Source organism: Elephas maximus, chromosome 15, assembly GCF_024166365.1.
Source record: "Elephas maximus indicus isolate mEleMax1 chromosome 15, mEleMax1 primary haplotype, whole genome shotgun sequence".
Classification (NCBI taxonomy): domain Eukaryota; kingdom Metazoa; phylum Chordata; class Mammalia; order Proboscidea; family Elephantidae; genus Elephas; species Elephas maximus.
The window spans coordinates 46505970-46527682 of NC_064833.1; positions in this window are offsets into that span (position 1 = coordinate 46505970).

A 21713-nucleotide genomic window follows, 5' to 3' on the forward strand; every position below is an offset into this window, starting at 1 on the left:
AACCTCTGGGACACAGCAAAAGCAGTGCTCAGAGGCCAATTTATATCAATAAATGCACACATACAAAAAGAAGAAAGAGCCAAAATCAGAGAACTGTCCCTACAACTTGAACAAATAGAAAGTGAGCAACAAAAGAATCCATCAGGCACCAGAAGAAAACAAATAATAAAAATTAGAGCTGAACTAAATGAATTAGAGAACAGAAAAACAATTGAAAGAATTAACAAAGCCAAAAGCTGGTTCTTTGAAAAAATTAACAAAATTGATCAACCATTGGCTAGACTGACTAAAGAAATACAGGAAAGGAAACAAATAACCTGAATAAGAAACGAGAAGGGCCACATCACAACAGACCCAATGGAAATTAAAAGAATCATATCAGATTATTATGAAAAATTGTACTCTAACAAATTTGCAAACCTAGAAGAAATGGATGAATTCCTGGAAAAACACAGTACCTACCTAAACTAACACAATCAGAAGTAGAACAACTAAATAGACCCATAACAAAAGAAGAGATTGAAAAGGTAATAAAAAAACTCCCAACAAAAAAAAAAGCCCTGGCCCGGATGGCTATACTGCAGAGTTCTACCAAACTTTCAGAGAAGAGATAACACCACTACTACTAAAGGTATTTCAAAGCATAGAAAATGACGGAATACTACCCAACTCATTCTATGAAGCCACCATCTCCCTGATACCAAAACCAGGTAAAGACATCACAAAAAAAGAAAATTACAGACCTATACCCCTCATGAACATAGATGCAAAAATCCTCAACAAAATTCTAGCCAATAGAATTCAACAACATATCAAAAAAATAATTCACCACGACCAAGTGGGATTTATACCAGGTATGCAAGCCTGGTTTAATTTTAGAAAAACCATTAATGTAATCCACCATATAAATAAAACAAGACAAAAACCACATGATGTTATCAATTGATGCAGAAAAGGCCTTTGACAAAACCCCACACCCATTTCTGATAAAAACTCTCACCAAAATAGGAATTGAAGGAAAATTCCTCAACATAATAAAGGGCATAAAGCCAACAGCCAACATCACTCTAAATGGAGAGAGCCTGAAAGCATTTCCGTTGAGAACGGGAACCAGACAAGGATGCCCTTTATCACCGCTCTTATTCAACATTGTGCTAGAAGTCCTAGCCAGAGCAATTAGGCTAGACAAAGAAATAAAGGGCATCTGGATTGGCAAAGAGGAAGTAAAATTATCTCTATTTGCAGATGACATGATCTTATACACAGAAAACCCCAAGGAATCCTCCAGAAAACTACTGAAACTAATAGAAGAGTTTGGCAGAGTCTCAGGTTATAAGATAAACATACAAAAATCACTTGGATTCCTCTACATCAACAAAAAGAACATTGAAGAGGAAATAACCAAATCAATACCATTCACAGTAGCCTCCAAGAAGATAAAATACTTAGGAATAAATCTTACCAAGGATGTAAAAGATCTATACAAAGAAAACTACAAAGCTCTACTACAAGAAATTAAAAAGGACATACTTAAGTGGAAAAACATACCTTGCTCATGGATAGGAAGACTTAACATAGTAAAAATGTCTATTCTACCAAAAGCCATCTATACATACAATGCACTTCCAATCCAAATTCCAACGACATTTTTTAAGGTGATAGAGAAACAAATCACCAACTTCATATGGAAAGGAAAGAAGCCTCGGATAAGCAAAGCATTACTGAAAAAGAAGAAGAAAGTGGGAGGCCTCACTCTACCTGATTTCAGAAGCTATTATACAGCCACAGTAGTCAAAACAGCCTGGTACTGGTACAACAACAGACACATAGACCAGTGGAACAGAATTGAGAAAACCCAGATATAAATCCATCCACATATGAGCAGCTGATATTTGACAAAGGACCAGTGTCAGTTAATTGGGGAAAAGATAGTCTTTTAACAAATGGTGCTGGCATAACTGGATATCCATTTGCAAAAAAATGAAACAGGACCCATACCTCACACCATGCACAAAAACTAACTCCAAGTGGATCAAAGACCTAAACATAAAGACTAAAACGATAAAGATCATGGAAGAAAAAATAGGGACAACATTAGGAGCCCTAATACAAGGCATAAACAGAATACAAAACATTACCAAAAACGACAAAGAGAAACCAGATAACTGGGAGCTCCTAAAAATCAAACACCTATGCTCATCTAAAGACTTCACCAAAAGAGTAAAAAGACCACCTACAGACTGGGAAAGAATTTTCAGCTATGACATCTCCGACCAGCGCCTGATCTCTAAAGTCTATATGATTCTGTTAAAACTCAACCACAAAAAGACAAACAACCCAATCAAGAAGTGGGCAAAGGATATGAACACGTGCTTCACTAAAGAAGATATTCAGGCAGCTAACACATACATGAGAAAATGCTCTCGATCATTAGCCACTAGAGAAATGCAAATTAAAACTACGATGAGATTCCATCTCACTCCAACAAGGCTGGCATTCATCCAAAAAACACAAAATAATAAATGTTGGAGAGGCTGCGGAGAGATTGGAACTCTTATATACTGCTGGTGGGAATGTAAAATGGTACAACCACTCTGGAAATCTATCTGGTGTTTTCTTAAACAGTTAGAAATAGAACTACCATACAACCCAGAAATACCACTCCTCGGAATATACCCTAGAGAAATAAGAGCCTTCACACAAACAGATATACGCACACCCATGTTTATTGCAGCTCTGTTTACAATAGCAAAAAGCTGGAAGCAACCAAGGTGTCCATCAACGGATGAATGGGTAAATAAATTGTGGTATATTCACACAATGGAATACTACGCATCGATAAAGAACAGTGACGACTCTGTGAAACATTTCATAACATGGAGGAACCTGGAAGGTATTATGCTGAGTGAAATTAGTCAGAGGCAAAAGGACGAATATTGTATAAGACCACTATTATAAGATCTTGAGACATAGTATAAACTGAGAAGAACACATACTTTTGTGGTTAGGAGGCGGGGAGGGAGGGAGGGTGGGAGAGGGTTTTTTACTGATGAATTAGTAGATAAGAACTGCTTTAGGTGAAGGGAAGGACAATACTCAATACATGGAAGGTCAGCTCAACTGGACTGGACCAAAAGCAAAGAAGTTTCCAGGATAAACTGAATGCTTCAAAGGTCAGCGGAGCAAGGCCGGGGGTTTGGGGACCATGGTTTAAGGGGACTTCTAAGTCAATTGGCAAAATAATTCTATTATGAAAACATTCTGCATCCCACTTTGAAATGTGGCGTCTGGGGTCTTAAATGCTAACAAGCAGCCATCTAAGATGCATCAATTGGTCTCAACCCACCTGGAGCAAAGGAGAATGAAGAACACCAAGGTCACACGATAACTAAGAGCCCAAGAGACAGAAAGGGCCACATGAACCAGAGACCTACATCATCCTGAGACCAGAAGAACTAGTTGGTGCCCGGCCACAACCGATGACTGCCCTGACAGGGAGCACAACAGAGAACCCATGAGGGAGCAGGAGATCAGTGGGATGCAGACCCCAAATTCTCATAAAAAGACCATACTTAATGGTCTGACTGAGACTAGAGGAATCCTGGCGGTCATTGTCCCCAAGCCTTCTGTTGGCACAGGACAGGAACCATTCCCGAAGACAACTCATCAGACATGAAAGCGACTGGACAGTGGGTAGGAGAGATATGCTGATGAAGTGAGCTAATTATATCACGTGGACACTTGAGACTGTGTTGGCATCTCCTGTCTGGAGGGGGGATGGGAGGATAGAGAGAGTTGGAAGCTGGCATAATTGTCACGAAAGGAGAGACTGGAAGGGCTGACTCATTAGGGGAAGAGCAAGTGGGAGTACGGAGTAAGGTGTATATAAACTTATATGGGACAGTCTGACTTGATTTGTAAACGTTCACTTGAAGCTCAATAAAAGTTAATAAAAAATAAAATAAATAAAAAATAAAAAAACTACATAGAGCTGGTGGTTGCAACAATAGCGTGAACATACTAAATGCCACTGAATTTTTCCCTGTAAAATGGTTAATTTTATGCTATGTAAATTTTACCTCAATTACAAAAAACAATATAAATATAAAAATATTTAACAAATGAAAATATGGAACAAAAAAGTAATTCTATACGTTACCTTTCAAAACTAAAAATGTCCCCAGATCTGCATTATCAATGCAGTTTATACCATTATTCGTAAGCATCCTGGCAGCATAGAGAAATCCAAGGTGGGGAGTGGAGAGGAAGATGAGGAATCTGGTATGGTGAGTCCCTCTGGGTTCCCTGCTAAAGCTGATGATTGTTTCTAGTGGATGCCTCCACCAGCTCACTCCCTTAACCCTCAGAGAAATGCATCTCTATTCTTTCTCCCGTCTGTCTTTTCCCACTATCCTGGGTGCTGCCTTTTTATATTTTTTGAGACAATGTGTTTTTTTGATTCCTTTGATACTTACAGCTTAGTACATTCCTATAGTAAGTACATTTGGGGGTCAGGGGAAATACAGAGCAGAACTATAAATATCCACGGTATATTGGCACACAGCTTGCTGATTCAATCACCACCATTCTTCTTCTCCCTCCACTCCGCCAGCTGGTTTTGAGACTGCTTCATGCCCACTTATCTGTGTGTTAAAATGCCAACTCACAAGAGGAAAATTGCTACATCTTTCCAGAACCAGTGGATGGGCTTCTCTCCAATAATGTGACAGGGTGGTTTCTTAATGCAATGACCTTGACCATTGTTTTCTTATTCACATTAACAGTTGACTGAAGGAGTTCCAGAATACAAAAAAAAAAAAAATGTATGCTTTCATTTCCAAGAGTCGCTATGGATTCCCTCTATGCAGTTTTGGTACCCAGAGTATAAATGCTCAAGTCCCTGATGTGTCAATAACAGCCGATGGTCCACAATCAAGTCCATGGCCCTCTGGCCTCCTCCCCATCATGTTCAAGAGGTCCACCAACACTTAGGAGCATTTTATATGTGGTTTGAAGAATATATTCATTTTCGCTCAGTCCTATCTTTAGGTAATGACTGTGGCTATGAATTGCTTGTGACTGAGTAAAGTTGGACTTAGCAAGCTGTGTCTACATGTTAGAATTGGATGAGAGTCTCAAGTCTAGAAATGGCAAGTATTCACCCATGTTACACTCAGGGTAAGAGCCCCCAGCCAAGTTCACTCTTGTCCTTTGGGTTAAAGCCTTTTCCTTTTCTCAGTGAAGGAGATCTTCAGCCAAAGAGGCCTGGGCATCTCAGGTTAAGGGCCATTCGATTCTTTTGAGACAACTCATGGGGATTTAGTTGTGTTGGGTACACCCCATTTGGTAAAACGTAGCTCAGGAATACCAGAGCAGCTGAGTCTCTCAGGCAGAAGGTACAGTCTGCTCAGGGTTGGAGAGAAGTCCTGCCCATGCTTGTGATACTCATCTGAAGGCCAGGTGTGACAAGCAGTGTAGGATACTCAACCTTCCAGTGCCTCAACCACAACAGGTGCTGGAGCAAAGCCCATCCTCACCAGGACTCTGAGGAAAGATGATCACCATCAACATGCTCATTATCCAGGTTCTCACACCTTGCTAACCCAAACCACCAATCCCATTGCCACTGAGTTGATATACTGCTAGGCCCAGGTTATATTCTGCCATTTTAAGTTCATAGATACAGGCCTAAGCAGGCCCCAGTGGTGCTATAAACAGGACCAGTTCTGGCATGTACAACCTACTATACCAGACTCAGTCACCATCCTCTCAGGTGATGCCAAGGTCCCCTACCCTAGTCCTTCTAAATTATTTCAAGGTCATTGCCTTTCTATCAGAGTGTACTCTTAAACATTCCATAGTGCTATCTACTCCTGTGCTGTGACATAACTGGAGTTTCTTTCACTAAAGAAAGAAAAAGACACAGTTTTATGTCTGAGAGGCTCCCTTTTCCCATTTTAGTGCGATACCCTGCCACACAATGTTTTGGGCCCTTCCTCTTTGTCATTTTTCTTATCTCTGAGCTTCCTGACAAACATAATTACTACCTTCTTGATGGGAGGGATCATGTGTTACTCACAGCTATATCTCCAGTCCCTAGCGCAGTGACTAGTACATATGCTGTTAGTTGCCATCAAGTCGATTCCAAGTCATGGAGAACCCATATGCCTATATAAATATTTTGTAAATAAATGAATGAGATGCTATTTCTTTTGATTTTATACTTTTTATACAGCTCCTCTTTGAAATTGAGCATTAAATGTTTTGCTTAAACTCTTATATTCCTCTTGCCAAGATTCATCCAGATTCTCTGAATATCTAATTTTGGATTGGCAGTCTTCTGAATTCTATTTAATTTATTTATCATGTTAATTACTGACTCCTGCCCTTTCCTTGGGAAACCCTGGTGGCATAGTGGTTAAGTCCTATGGCTGCTAACCAAAATGTTGGCAGTTTGAGTCCATCAGGCACTCCTTGGAAACTATGGGGCAGTTCTACTCTGTTCTACAGGGTCACTATGAGTCGGAATCAGCTTGACAGCAACAGGTTTTTGGCCCTTTCCTTAGCCACCAACTCCAACTAATCAATCTGTCCCATAGAATTTATCTCCTCAATTAGTCTCACACCCATCCAATTCTTTCATCTGTTGTGCCACTACCATAGTCCAAACTGTCTTCATTTCTCCTGTGAACCCCTAAAACAACCTCCCATCTAATCTCCCTACCTCCAGTATTACAGTCTTGTTCAAATCTGGGCATGTCATGACTATGCTTAAATTCCCTCAATGAAAGACACATACTGGGGATCCTGGGAACATGGCAACCAGAGTAAAGTTTCCATGTCAGGACTCCAGAGTTAACCTTTGCTTCTCCAGAATAAGGCAGGTGCTGGGGCCTGTGGATGAGGTCTCGGGTTCCATAAAGTCCCTTCAGATAGAGCTGCTGTAGGATTCCTTCCCATTGGGCTGAGCAGTCAACAGCAGAGCAGAGTTGGTAGCCAGGATCTATGGGCGTAACATACAGGGGGAAGGGCTTGTCAATCAGGGATTTACAGATCCCAACTGTGTTCCCCATTTCTTCTAAATTGACATCAAACTAGCATGAGTGTGCCAGATCTTTCCGACCCTTCCAAAGCCAAGAAAAGGTAGAATGGGGAATGGGCCTTCCCTTTTCCTGAGTTGGGCAAGTAAAGGGGGTTTTCTTCTGGGTATCTCAGCAAAATGTTCATGTCCTACCTTTATACTACAGGCCTACAGAGCATAAACCCATTTACTTTTCACTCCCTGTAGAATCCTCACCTTTGAGGATACTTCAACAGCCATGGCTGAGTCCTAAAGAGTGACCAGGGAAAGCCAGAAGCCCAACTAAGAGGGCTCAGCAACCATAAAAAAGAAGTTCAGGTAGAATCATCAAAATAAATTCTCTGTGAAGCAGAACTGCTGGAGAAAATACACAGAAACCTGGATTAAAAATAAGGTTGCTAAGGAGTTCTTAAAGTTTAAATAAATTTACTTGCATAAATATGATTTCCCAATGGAAATTTTAGTAGTTAAATTAAAGGAGAAGATGATCATGATTAAGACTCTAATTAGTGCCATGGAAGAGTAAATGAAAGAAATACTTCAAGGTACCAAGTAAAAAGATAAAAGAGACAAAGTATTCAGAAAAAAAAGAAGAAACTGAGAAGATCGGCAGGAGAGATGATAAATTTTAAAGTTAATTTCAAATAAAGTTAATTTAGTGTGGTCCTCCAGAGAGGGGAAAAAAAGAACAAATGCAGGAAAGGTAATAATTAAATAAAGAGTAGAAGAAAATTTCCCTGAACCAAAGAAAGATCTGAGCCCACAGAACAAATGTTATATGGAGTTTCAGGATGTACTGACAAAAAGAACCACATACAGGGAAGTTGAAATTCTTGACCTTTAAGGATAAAAGAGAAAATCTCACACAAACATCCAGATAGTAAAAACTTACCTACCTGCTCTCATGGGAAAAAATCATATTGCTCATCAACACCCCTGAATTCTAGAAGTCAACAGAAGCCATTCATAGACAACTGAAAGGAAGGCCTGTGAACCAAGAATTCTATACCTAGCCAAGATACAACCCTTGTCAGATGAATGAAAAAAGACTAGAAAAAAGATAAAGTCAAGAAAAGTACATTACTCATTCCCATCTGAGGAAAATTCTTGAGGAAAAAAAATTAATTTTATGGTAAATAAACTAGGACAAAAACTTCAAGATGGGAGAAAATGTAAAGATATAAAAATGATTGAGCAATGATTCTTGACATGTATGAACATGTGTGCAAACTTAAATCTTAATGAAGAACTGTAATGTATCTTCGGTGTATAATTTGTGATGAATAAAGACTCTTGGAACAGAAGAGATATATTGTGAGAAAAGCATTTACTAGCTCAGCCAAATGTAGCAGTTGAAGGTGGAGGATGGAGAGAGGAAGGCAAAAGTGTTCTCTAGGGAGTTGAGAGAGCAGGGAAGGTAAGAGGAAATTAAAAGTATTCTACAAGGAAGTCGGAGGCCTCACTCTACCTGATTTTAGAACCTATTATACAGCCACAGTAGTCAAAACAGCCTGGTACAACAACAGGCAAATAGACCAATGGAACAGAATTGAGAACCCAGATATAAATCCAACCACATATGAGCAGCTGATATTTGACAAATGCCCAGTGTCAGTTAATTGGGGAAGAGATAGTCTTTTAACAAATGGTGCTGGCATAACTGGATATCCATTTGCAAAAAAATGAAACAGGTCCCATACCTCATACCATGCACTAAAACTAACTCCAAGTGGATCAAAGACCTAAACATAAGACTAAAATGATAAAGATCATGGAAGAAAAAATAGGGACAACATTAGGAGCCCTAATACAAGGCATAAACAGAATACAAAACATTACCAAAAACGACAAAGAGAAACCAGATAACTGGGAGCTCCTAAAAATCAAACACCTATGCTCATCTAAAGACTTCACCAAAAGAGTAAAAAGACCACCTACAGACTGGGAAAGAATTTTCAGCTATGACATCTCCGACCAGCGCCTGATCTCTAAAGTCTATATGATTCTGTTAAAACTCAACCACAAAAAGACAAACAACCCAATCAAGAAGTGGGCAAAGGATATGAACACGTGCTTCACTAAAGAAGATATTCAGGCAGCTAACACATACATGAGAAAATGCTCTCGATCATTAGCCATTAGAGAAATGCAAATTAAAACTACGATGAGATTCCATCTCACTCCAACAAGGCTGGCATTCATCCAAAAAACACAAAATAATAAATGTTGGAGAGGCTGCAGAGAGATTGGAACTCTTATACACTGCTGGTGGGAATGTAAAATGGTACAACCACTCTGGAAATCTATCTGGTGTTTTCTTAAACAGTTAGAAATAGAACTACCATACAACCCAGAAATACCACTCCTCGGAATATACCCTAGAGAAATAAGAGCCTTCACACAAACAGATATACGCACACCCATGTTTATTGCAGCTCTGTTTACAATAGCAAAAAGCTGGAAGCAACCAAGGTGTCCATCAACGGATGAATGGGTAAATAAATTGTGGTATATTCACACAATGGAATACTACGCATCGATAAAGAACAGTGACGACTCTGTGAAACATTTCATAACATGGAGGAACCTGGAAGGCATTATGCTGAGTGAAATTAGTCAGAGGCAAAAGGACAAATATTGTATAAGACCACTATTATAAGATCTTGAGACATAGTATAAACTGAGAAGAACACATACTTTTGTGGTTAGGAGGCGGGGAGGGAGGGAGGGTGGGAGAGGGTTATTTACTGATTAGTTAGTAGATAAGAACTGCTTTAGGTGAAGGGAAGGACAATACTCAATACACGGAAGGTCAGCGCAACTGGACTGGACCAAAAGCAAAGAAGTTTCCAGGATAAACTGAATGCTTCAAAAGTCAGCAGAGCAAGGGCAGGGGTTTGGGGACTATGGCTTAAGGGGACTTCTAAGTCTATTGGCAAAATAATACTATTATGAAAACATTCTGCATCCCACTTTGAAATGTGGCTAACAAGCGGCCATCTAAGATGCATCAATTGGTCTCAACCCACCTGGAGCAAAGGAGAATGAAGAACACCAAGGTCACACGATAACTAAGAGCCCAAGAGACAGAAAGGGCCACATGAACCAGAGACCTACATCATCCTGAGACCAGAAGAACTAGTTGGTGCCCGGCCACAACCGATGACTGCCCTGACAGGGAGCACAACAGAGAACCCATGAGGGAGCAGGAGATCAGTGGGATGCAGACCCCAAATTCTCATAAAAAGACCATACTTAATGGTCTGACTGTGACTAGAGGAATCCCGGCGGGTATGGTCCCCAAACCTTCTGTTGGCCCAGGACAGGAACCATTCCCGAAGACAACTCATCAGACCTGGAAGGGACTGGACAATGGGTTGGAGAGAGATGCTGATGAAGAGTGAGCTACTTGTATCAGGTGGACACTTGAGACTGTGTTGGCGTCTCTTGTCTGGAGGGGAGATAGGAGGGTAGAGAGGGTTGGAAGCTGGCAAAATTGTCATGAAAGGAGAGACTGGAAGGGCTGACTCATTAGGGGGAGAGTAAGTGGGAGTATGGAGTAAGGTGTATATAAGCTTATATGTGACAGACTGACTTGATTTGTAAATGTTCACTTAAAGCTCAATAAAAATTATTAAAAATATATAGAGAGATTCAACAAATAAATCTGTATGGTTAATATAAAAGTGATACAACTGGAGCATTGCAAAAATAATGAAGCTATAGTAATTATTTGTGTATATTATAGATCTCAATCATTGTACCTTTTAGAATCCTCACTTTTGAAAATAAATCAAATAATCTGTAAAAAAAAAAAAAAAAGTATTCTACAAGGGGGAAAAGGGTAGCAGTGCTTTGGCGGTAGAATTCTCACCTTCCATGAGGGAGACCTAGGTTCAATTCCCACAATGCACCTCATGTACAACCACTGCCTATCAGTGGAGGCTTGTGTGTTGCTATGATGCTAGACAGGTTTCAGCACAGCTTCCAGACTAAGATGGACCAAGAAGAAAGGGCTGGTTATCTACTTCCAAAAATCAGCCAATAAAAACCTATGGTTCCAAAAAACCCTATGGTTCACAATGGTCTGATCTGAACATGGTCTGATCTGCTCCATTGTGCGTGGGTTCGCCATGAGCCCGGACTGACTGGATGGCAGCTAACAACAAGTGGAGAAATTCAATGAACAATAGCTGTGGCAGCCACAGAAGTGCACCACTTAGATCTTCCTTCAAGAGAAAACTGCCAAGTAGTACAACTAGCTATCAGCCTTCAGAGGCTCAGAAAGGAGTGATTTAAAAATCTCTTAATGCTAATGTCATACGACTAACTATTTAAAACAGAATTAATAAGATGATTTGGTAATTGAATGGACAAAAACTAAACATAAGAAATTACTGACTTTATTCTAGCAATCAGCCCCTAGGGAATAAACTGGAAGAAAATATATTATTTTTAAAGAAGCAAAAATTATAAAATACTTAGGAATAAATTTAACAAGAAGTGCGCAAGAATTATATGACGAAGACTAGAAATTTTATTAAAGATATAAACAAGATAAACACTTTCTTGGAAATGGGAAGACCTATTATCATTAAAACGTCAGTTCTTCCAAAATGAATAAGCAGGTGATGGGGAACAGAGCACTCTCATACATTGCTGGTGGAAATATGAGGTTTTATAGGAATTGAGGAAAGAAAATTACAATATATGTTAAAATGAACAGTATCCATTGATCCAGTAATTCCAGTCCTGGCAAATAAAAGCACCAATATTCAAGGGCATATGTACAAGAATATCTATTGGAGCAGTGTTTGCAGTCATAAAAAACTTCAGGAACAAAGCGAATTCTCATAAACGAGGAACTAGCTGAAAACATTATGATACATTCACACCCTGAAAGAGTGTGTTGTTGTGGGCCATCGAGTTGATTTCGATTCACAGTGACCCTATATAACAGAGTAGAACTGCTCCATAGGGTTTCCTAGTCGGAATCGACTCGACGGCAGTGGTTTGTTTTTTTTTTTTTTAATCTTTACAGGGGCAGATCAACAGATCTTTTCTTCCAAAGAGTGGCTGGTGCATTGGAATCTCTGACCTTTCAGTTAGTACATGAGCACTTAACTATTGTGCCACCAGGTATCCCTTTCTGAAATAGTATACTGCTACTTAAAAAAATGAAAAGAAAGCTGTGCCAGAAGGTTTGGAGGGATTTCTATACAGTATTTTTGAGTGAGAAAAGTAAAATGCAGGAAAAAGCGTACAATGTGAAGCCATCTGGGTAAAATAATATCAATAACCACACCACCCCCCAAAATCTCTGTATATCTGCATATATATATACATATTTTATCCAGGGCCCATCTGTGAATTTGTTGTACTGTAGTGGATTGTGTGTTGCCCTCATGCCGGAAGCTATGCCACCAGTATTTTAAATACCAGCAGGGTCACCCATGGTAGACAGGTTTCAGTGGAGCTTCCAGACTAAGACAGGCCAGGAAGAAAGGCCCAGCAATCTACTTCCAAAAATTAGCCAATGAAAACCCTATGGATTACAATAGAATAGTGTCAGATACCGTACCGGAAGATGAGCCCCCTAGACTGGAAGGCACCCAAAATACACAGCGGTGGCGACAATGGACTCACGCATACCAACGATCACGAAGATGATGCTGGACCAGGCAACATTTCGTTCTGTTGTACATGGGGTTGCAGCGAGTCTGAGCCAACTAGACAGCAACTAACAACGACAATGTATTTTACTGATCCTGAAATGTACGTTTTCTGTATTGCAGGATCTCTGAAATCAGGATGCATCTTTCAGTCACCATCTGCCCTTTGGTTGTCATTACGGCCTTGTCTTTCTGCCCATGCACATCAGAGCCTACTGAATCGGTGTCAGTGGCAGCAGGAGCATCCCAAAGGCAACAGTGGAGCACTGCTTTAGGCAATACTGCAGCACCCATGCTCAGGGGATGCTGGTGTGTGGAAACGCACAGATCACAGTGGCTGTGAATTGAAAAGGGTTTTAGAAGAATCAAACTCTGAATATAAAGACTATATTTTCCTTTTCATGTACAAAATAATGGCAATTAAAGAAGTTATGTCTAAATAAATCTAAAGAGTACTTAGGTGGTGCAGACAGTCAATGAATGTTCTCAGCTGCTAGCCAAAAGGTTGGAGGCTTGAATCCAACCAGAAGTATCTTGGAAGAAAGCCCTGGAGATCCGCCTCCAAAAAATCAACTATTGAAAACTCCATGGAGCAGAGTTCTGCTCTGACACACATGGGGTCGCCATGAGTCAGAATCAACTCAATGGCAACTGGGTTTTAAATAGTCTAAAAAACTAAATGAATAAGTTTAAAATGAAAATTGCAAGGATTAAGAAAGCGTTTGTAATGGTTTAATTGTAGCATGTTTTTATAGAACATAAAGTAATTGTCTTACACCAATGGCATCTTAAATAAAGTAAAACATGACATGTAGATTTTTGTGTATTAATATCTGCACAGGATTCTATGAGTAAAAAATGTTATAGATAAATACAATCTAGGATACTAGTACGGATTACTGCAATAAGGCTGGAGAGAGAGGTTAAGACAGAAGACACAATAAAAAGAAAAGAATAAAAAAGGACAAACTTCAAAAAGAAATACAGGCATACATATATAAGCATTTATATAAAATCATGTACATGTGTGGGTAGATATATAAGGATATTAAATATAAAATAATTATTTTTAAAACACATACTGTAATTTGGGAAGAACAAAGGCTACTGTCTGTAGGCAAAATATTTTAAAGCCAACTTTCCAGGGAGACACAAAAAGACAAATAGAAAAGATGACTGGCTACACATCAAAATGAAAATGTAAAAGTCATTTTAGGTACTGACACTTCAAGGTAAGAAATTGTGTCCTGGTGTTTTCAAATTTTACATGATTTTTCTTTCATTGTCCTTCCCGTTTTCTGAACATAGAGAAGCACGGCAACGTCAAAAGTGCACTGAAAGAAAATATGAGTTAATAGAGTAAGAAAAACTTTTTTTTGTGATCCAACATTTAGAAGCTTCACAAAAAAAAAACAGTAACATAAAAGTAAAAAATGTGCACAGTAAAGCAAAGAAAATATGCTACCATAATTTGCAACTAAACAGAAGAATGATAAATTGGGGAAAATATTTGCAATTTTTATACAAAGAGCCTCTAAAAATGGAGAATAAGACCAAAAGCCATATAGAAAAATTGGCTAGAGATATAAATGAACAGTTCACAGAAAAGAAAAGGAAAATAACCACACGAAAAAATGCTCACCCTTTTTGAGAATAAGAGAAATGCAAATTAACACCACAGTGAGATACAATTTCTCACCTATCGTATTGGCAAAAATCCAAAAAACTGACATCATGCTATTGGCAAGACTTCAGGGGAACAGGCACTCTTACAATTTGATGACGGGAATGCAAAATTCCTCTTCCCCTATGAAGAGAAATTTGGCAGTATCTAGCAAAATGTTATATGCAGTTATCCTTTGTTATGGATTGAATTATGTCCCAAAAAAATATGTGCTATAAATCCTAACCTCTATGCCTGTGGTTGTAATCCCTTTTGGGAATGGGCTGTCTCTGTTACATTAATGAGGCAGGGTTAGTGTAGGGTGTATCTTGAGTCAATCTCTTTTGAGATATAAAAGAGATGAAACAAGTGAGCAGAAGCAGAGATGGGGGAAGAGAGATGACAAGCCACATGAAGATTGCCCAGGACCAGAAACTCAAAGAGACAAGAACCTTCCTCAAAGGCCGACAGAGAAAGAAAGCCTTCCTCTATAGCCGGCATCCTGAATTCAGACTTCTAGCCTCCTAAACTGTGAGAAATTTCTATTTGTTAAAGCCTCCCATTTGTGATATTTCTGTTATAAATAACACACCCTTTGACCCAGCAATTCCACTTCTAGGAATGTCTCCCAACGAAGCACTGGCAAAGACGCAGGAAGACACATGCACAAGGCAATAATGAAGCATTATTTGAGATAGCTAAAAGCTGGAAGCAACCCAAAGGTCCATCATTAGGGGGCCGGTGGAATTAACTACAGTTTTTTTTTTTTACCCACCCAAAGAGGTATTATGCAGCTATAAAAAGAAATGAGGGCTATCTCTATGCACTACACGGATTCCCAAACTTTCTCCATCCATAAGGCCCTTAGAGTCTTAGTAATTATTTTACGATGTTCCTAGGCCAAAAGAAAAGCCTAATACTTCCATTTTAATGAAATTAATTAAACAATCTCATTAATTGATATATTAATTAGTTTGGTCCTGGAGTCAAGTGGAGGGGGCAGGATAGAAGCTACACTTCTTCAAAGAGTCCCAGTTTTATAGATTTGTCTTTTGAACTCCAAAACGTATTTTACATAAATAAAAAACAAAATTTAATTTTTACAAAGGAATTCTTAGAGGTCAGAAACAAAATAAACAAGTGAGCTCAACTATACATCCAGTTAGTAGCACTAACCAAATAAAGAGGAATTATTCCAAGTGGTTTTAAATTACAACAATTTCACTGTACATCTCTAGTAGGATATGCCGTAAGGATAAAAAGAACTACAAACAGCAACAACAACTTAAACCGATTTAGGTAATTAGTGGTATTGGTTTTGTTATTCAGCGACTATTATCTCTTGTGGGATAAAGCAATTGATCAAGTATGATTTTATAATTGAGAACCAAAATTTCCAACAGGGGAAGAAGGAGATACATGTAAGGCTAATGAGATTAAGTAAAAACCTGCTAATCATGCATTTGAATTGGAAGTACCAGCTGAAAGTATCAGCATAAACTCATAATGTATTTTATCTTCAAAAATATAAATATTTCATAGCTTTGTCTGCTGCAAAGGCCTAGAAACTATGAATGACCCCATAAATAAGAACCTCTGGCACTCAGATTTGGTTCTAAACACCATTTTCCACTAAAAGGTCCCAGGGTTCCTTGGAAAAATTGATGATTCCACGTCTGGGGCAGGAATTATGAAAGATGAGTTTGGAAAACTTACCATGCTAGAAAGCAAAGATGCTATCAAAGACTGCCAGGTCATGTTAAAAGAACTTGGGAGACAATACATGAAGAGGCTCCCACAAGCCAAAGATGAGACAATTTAAACATTAATAAAAATAATGGATTGAAATACAAGTATGTTTAAATACATACATCATAATGATGCTTTAAAAAATTAATTACCATTGGAGAGTGATAGCAAATAGGCTCATTATTCTGAAAACTGGGAAGTAAAGGGAAGAAACAAGCTTACACCCAGCCTTCCCTGTCATATGAACTGAGCCTCAGGTAATCAAATAGTTGATGAAAGGAAGTTTCTCTTTCTAGAACTATGTATTACAGCTAAGAAATTCGTAAGGAATGATAGTATGAAAACAGCCCCATTTTGGAACCCTGAATGCAGAGCTTCCCAGATTTACTGTGTATGTGAACCATCTAAGGATCTCGTTTAAAAGTAGGATTTCACTCAGTAAGTCCAGGCTGCGCCTGAGAGTCTGCATTTCTAACAAGCTCCCAAATGATGCTCATGCATAGCAAGGCCCTAATGGACTGATTGATTTAGGTAAAGGTCATCATTAGCATCACAAAGAGAAACAACCAGGCATTACATGCCTCCTGGCTGAAGTACAGCACACTATTTCCGAAATGCCATAAACAATCAAACCAAATTCCCATCAACCTCTAAACCTAACTACCAATTTACAGGAAATACAATGCCAGAAAGGAGCCCTGGGGGTGAAACGTTTTAAGTGCTAGGCTGCTAACCAAAAGGTCAGCAGTTCAAACTCACCCGGCTGCTCCACGGGAGAGAGACTTGGTGATCTGCTCCTAAAAAAGATTACAGCCTAGGAAACCCTATGGGGTAGTTCTACTGTCACATGGGGTCATTATGAGTCAGAATCGTCTCAACAGCACCTAACGACAAAATGCCAGAGGAAAATGTTAACCACCACTACAGGTATGTAATAAGCAAAATCCAAACTGAGAAAATATTCTACAGGTAAAAAGGCACGGTTTCATGAACAACTAAATTGCAATTAAAAAAAGAGAAGATGTACATTGCTGGTGGGAACATAAAATGGTGCAGCCACTGTGGAAATAGTTGGGCAATTCCTCAAAAAGGTAAACCTAGACTTACCATATGACCCACAGTGATGGTTAAGATCGTGTGTTAACTTGGCTTGGACGTGATTCTCAGTAGCTTGGCAGTTATGATGTAGTTTGCTAACTGTGTAATAATGTAATCACTTCCATGATGAGATCTGTTATGAGCAGCCAATCAGTTGAAAGGGAGTTTCCTTGGGGGTGTGGCCTGAGTCCAATATAGGTAGACTTTCTGGCAAAGCTCATTGGCTCTTGCTAGCTCTGGATCCTGCGGCTGGCTCCTGTTCATCTGACCTCTGGTTCTTGGGACTTGAGCTGGCAGCTTGCCTGCTGATCTTGGGATTTGTAGACTTCTGCAGCCTGTGAGTGAGAGATCTGCTGTCTGACCTGCCAGTCGTGGGTTCGCCAGCCCCTGCAGCTGCATGAGTCAGGAGATGCCTCTAGTCTGACTGACAGATTGGGACTTTCCAGCCTCTACAGCTGCGTAAGCCATTTCCTTGATATGAATCTTTCTCTATATATACTTATTTATACACTTCACTGGTTTTGGTTCCCTAGAGAATCCAGCCTAAGCTGTTCACCAATTAATTCTGCTTCTAGGTACTTACTCAAAAGAATTGAAAACAGATAGACAAAGACATGTACGCACATTTACTGCAGTATTATTCACAATGGCCAAAAGGTGGAAACAACACAAATGTCCATCAACCGATGTATGGATGAACAAGTTGTGGTATATACACACAATGGGTATTATTCAGACATAAAAAGGGATGAAATGCTGGTTCATCCTACCACTTCGATGAACCTCGAAAGCATTATGCTAAATTAAAGAAGCCAGACGGGACAGGTCATAATGTATGATTTCATTTATATAAAACACCCAGAACAGATAAATCCATAGAGACAGAACAGACTGGTGGTACCACTGGTTGAAACGAGATGGAAATGGGGAGCAACTACTTAACGGGTATGGCCTTTCTTTTCGGGTGATGAAAATATTTTGGAATTATACAGAAGTGGTGGTCGCTCAATAGTGGGAATGTACTAAATGTGACTGAGTTTTTCACTGAAAAAATGGTTAATTTTATGCTGTGCGAATTTCACCTCAACAAGAAATAATGGCCAGTTAACAAAATCCTTTATTTTGTATGCATCTTATAATTTCCATGATTAAAGCCAAAAACAAACTAAAAAAAGAAAAAGAGAGAAAGAGACAGAGGTAGAAGGGGAGCTAATACATTAGAAGAAACTTAAATATAATATCAACCAATTGCAATGCATAAACCTTATTTTGTATCCTAATTCAAAGAAGCAAGTTGTTTAAAAATATTTACAAGACAATTGGGGGAAATTAGTATAAACTAACTGGATATTTAAATGATGTTAATAAATAATGATTTTTTTAGGTGTGACAATTCTATTGTGCTTTAAAAAAAAGAATATCTTTTATTATAGATGAATTTAAGGAGCCTGGTGGTGCAACAGTTAAGTGCTCGGCCACTAATCAAAAAGCTGGTGGTTCAAAGGCACCAGCAGCTTCACTGGAGAAAGGACCTGGTGATCTGTTTTGGTAAAGGTTACAGCACAAGGGGTCACTATGATTCGGAATCGACTTGATGGCACCTAACAACAACAACATGGATGAATTTATTTGTTTTAAAATAATCTGGGGTGCAGTGAGTGAGGAGTAGGCAGAGTTATAGGTTAAACAAGATTGTCCATGAGTTATTATTGTTGAAGTTAGTGAAAATGGGTTTATCATACTCGTCTTTCCACTATTACACTTTCCTTGAAATTTTCTATCATAAATAACTTTTAAGTGCATTAGATCTAGAGTAACTCATTGCCGTGGAATTGACTCCAACTCATAGCAACCCCATGTGACAGAGTAGAACTGCCCCATAGGGTTTCCTAGGCTGTAATCTTTATGGAAGCAGACTGCCACATCTTTCTCCCACAGAGCAATTGGCGCGTTCAAACTGCCGACCTTTCGGTTAGCAGCCAAGAGCTTAACCACTGCGCCACCAGGGCTCCTTAGAAGTAAAAAAACCAAAACCAAACACATTGCCATAGAGTCGATTACGACTCATAGAGACCCTATATTTCAGACCTTGCTCTAGACACAGCTTTCAGCTATTTGCCTTGAGCAAGATGTTAAACTATCTGTTGGTTCCTCATACATGAAATGTGACGAAGTCCTGAAACAATGGGAAAGTGCTTAAGACACACCTCTTAAATACTTAGAGCTGCAGTGTATTATTTGAGTGGAAAACAGAAAACTAAAATTAAAAGCAATTTTAGAACGGACCTTGAAGATCACTTACACTCCTCTTCCACAGGTGTTCATCAACCAGAATAGAGATCTATATTCCAGGCAGATCAGCACAGACAAAGGAATTGAGAAGAGAAAGCATTTGATACATTTGGAAAATAGTAAGCAATTCAATCTAGCCAAATTTAAGTGGAGCCCTGATGGTGCAATGGTTAAGCTCTCGGCTACTAACTGAAAGGTCAGTGGTTTGAACCCAGCATTGGCTCCGAAGTAGACTAGACTTGGCGATCTGCTCCCCTAAAGATTACAGCCTAAAGAGGCCTGTGGGGACCATGGTCTTGGGGAACATTTAGTTCAATTGGCATAGCATAGTTTTTAAAGAAAATGTTCTAAGACAGGGAGCAAAGGCCCTGAGATGAGGGGGTACCTGTTTGAAAACTAGTGAAGAGACTGGTGTGGTTAGTGGAAAACCAAGTAAAAGAGAAATAGTCTATATTATCAGGGAGGTAACAGGGAGCTGAGTGTGGAACCTAGAGACTTAGTAAGACAATGAACAGAGGGAACCCCAAATCTGCAAACAAAATGACAAGAAATGGACCAGGGTGCAAAAACACAGCCATTCCCCAGAACAATGGGGCAGGTTATCTAAAAATAGCCTGCAAACTTCTTTACAGTTGCCTTTCAGAAGCAGTTGGGAAAGACCAGGCCCGGGGACATGCACAGAACATCCACCTCTGACTGCTGTGTGACCTTCCACCAGGGGCAGTGAGGGGTGATAGCCCCTGCTGGGGGATTGAACCCGGAGAGTGAAAGACTGAGCAGGCATGACACCCCATAAGTCCTGCTACGATTCCCAGAGGCCTCCAGGACAGGAGCCATCTTGGAAAGCTGTTGCGCATGCACCTTAGTTAACATATCCCACCTGTGTCTATGAATAAACATGAATCTTTTCGCAACCAAGAACTTTTAAAACTTGGGCCTGTCTTTTTTTCTGTGAGATGAGGGTATGCGTTGCTCTAGGCCCTCCTCATCTCCGCTTGCAAGCCTCTTCAATAAAGCTTTGCTTGTGTAGAAAACTATGTGCCTTACCTGCTCATTCTTGACCAGTGAGAGGCAAGAACCTTATTCTGGTAACAGTTCTACATTCTACTTTGGTAAGTAGCACCTGGGGTCTTAAAAGCTTGTGAGCTGCCATCTAAGATAATCCACTGGTCTCACCCCGTCTGGAGCAAGGGAGGATGAAGAAAACAAAAGACACAAGAGAAAGATTAGTCCAAATGACTAATGGACTACAGCTACCACAGCCTCCACCAGTCTGAGTCCAGCACAACCAGACGGTGCCCAGCTACCACCACCGACTGCTCTGACAGGGATCACAATAGAGGGTCCAAGACTAGCAAGAGAGAAAAAATTCTAACTCACACACACACACACAAAAAGACCGGACTTACTGGCCTGACAGAGACTGGAGAAACCTCAAGAGTATGGATCCTGGACACCCTATAGCTCAGTAATAAAGTCACTCCTGAAGTTCACCCTTCGTCAAAGATTAGACAGGTGCATTGAACAAACAAGACTAAATGGGTACACCAGCCCAGGGGCAAGGACGAGAAGGCAGGAGGGGATAGGAAAGCTGGTAATGGGGAACCCAAAGTGGAGAAGAGAATTGACATGTCATGGGGTTAGCAACCAATTAATACACAAAACAATATGTGTATTAATTGTTTAATGAGAAACTACTTTGCTCTGTAAACTCTCATCTAAAGTACGATAAAAAATAAAGATTACAGCCTCAGAAATCCTGTGGGGCAGTTCTACTCTGTCATATAGTGACACTATGAGTTAGAAGCAAATCAACGGCACATGATAACAGGATGAAAAGAGCAAAGGGTTTGCACTTGACTATTAACCTGAAGGTTGGCTGTTTTGAATCCACCCAATGGAGTTACAAAAGACCTGACAGTCTGCTTCCAAAAAGATTACAGCCAAGAAAACCCTATGGAGGAGTTGCCTTGCATCTATGGCAATGGGTTTGGGGTTTTTTTTTTTTTTGGTTTAGGGTGAAAAGATAAATTTGAATTTTTAAAGATTAGATTGTGGAGGACCATGAGCATATGACATCATCCTGCAGGAAAATTGAGAAGAATTAATAAGTTTTAAGAATGAGGAATAACTTGACCACAGATGGGGACAGATATTC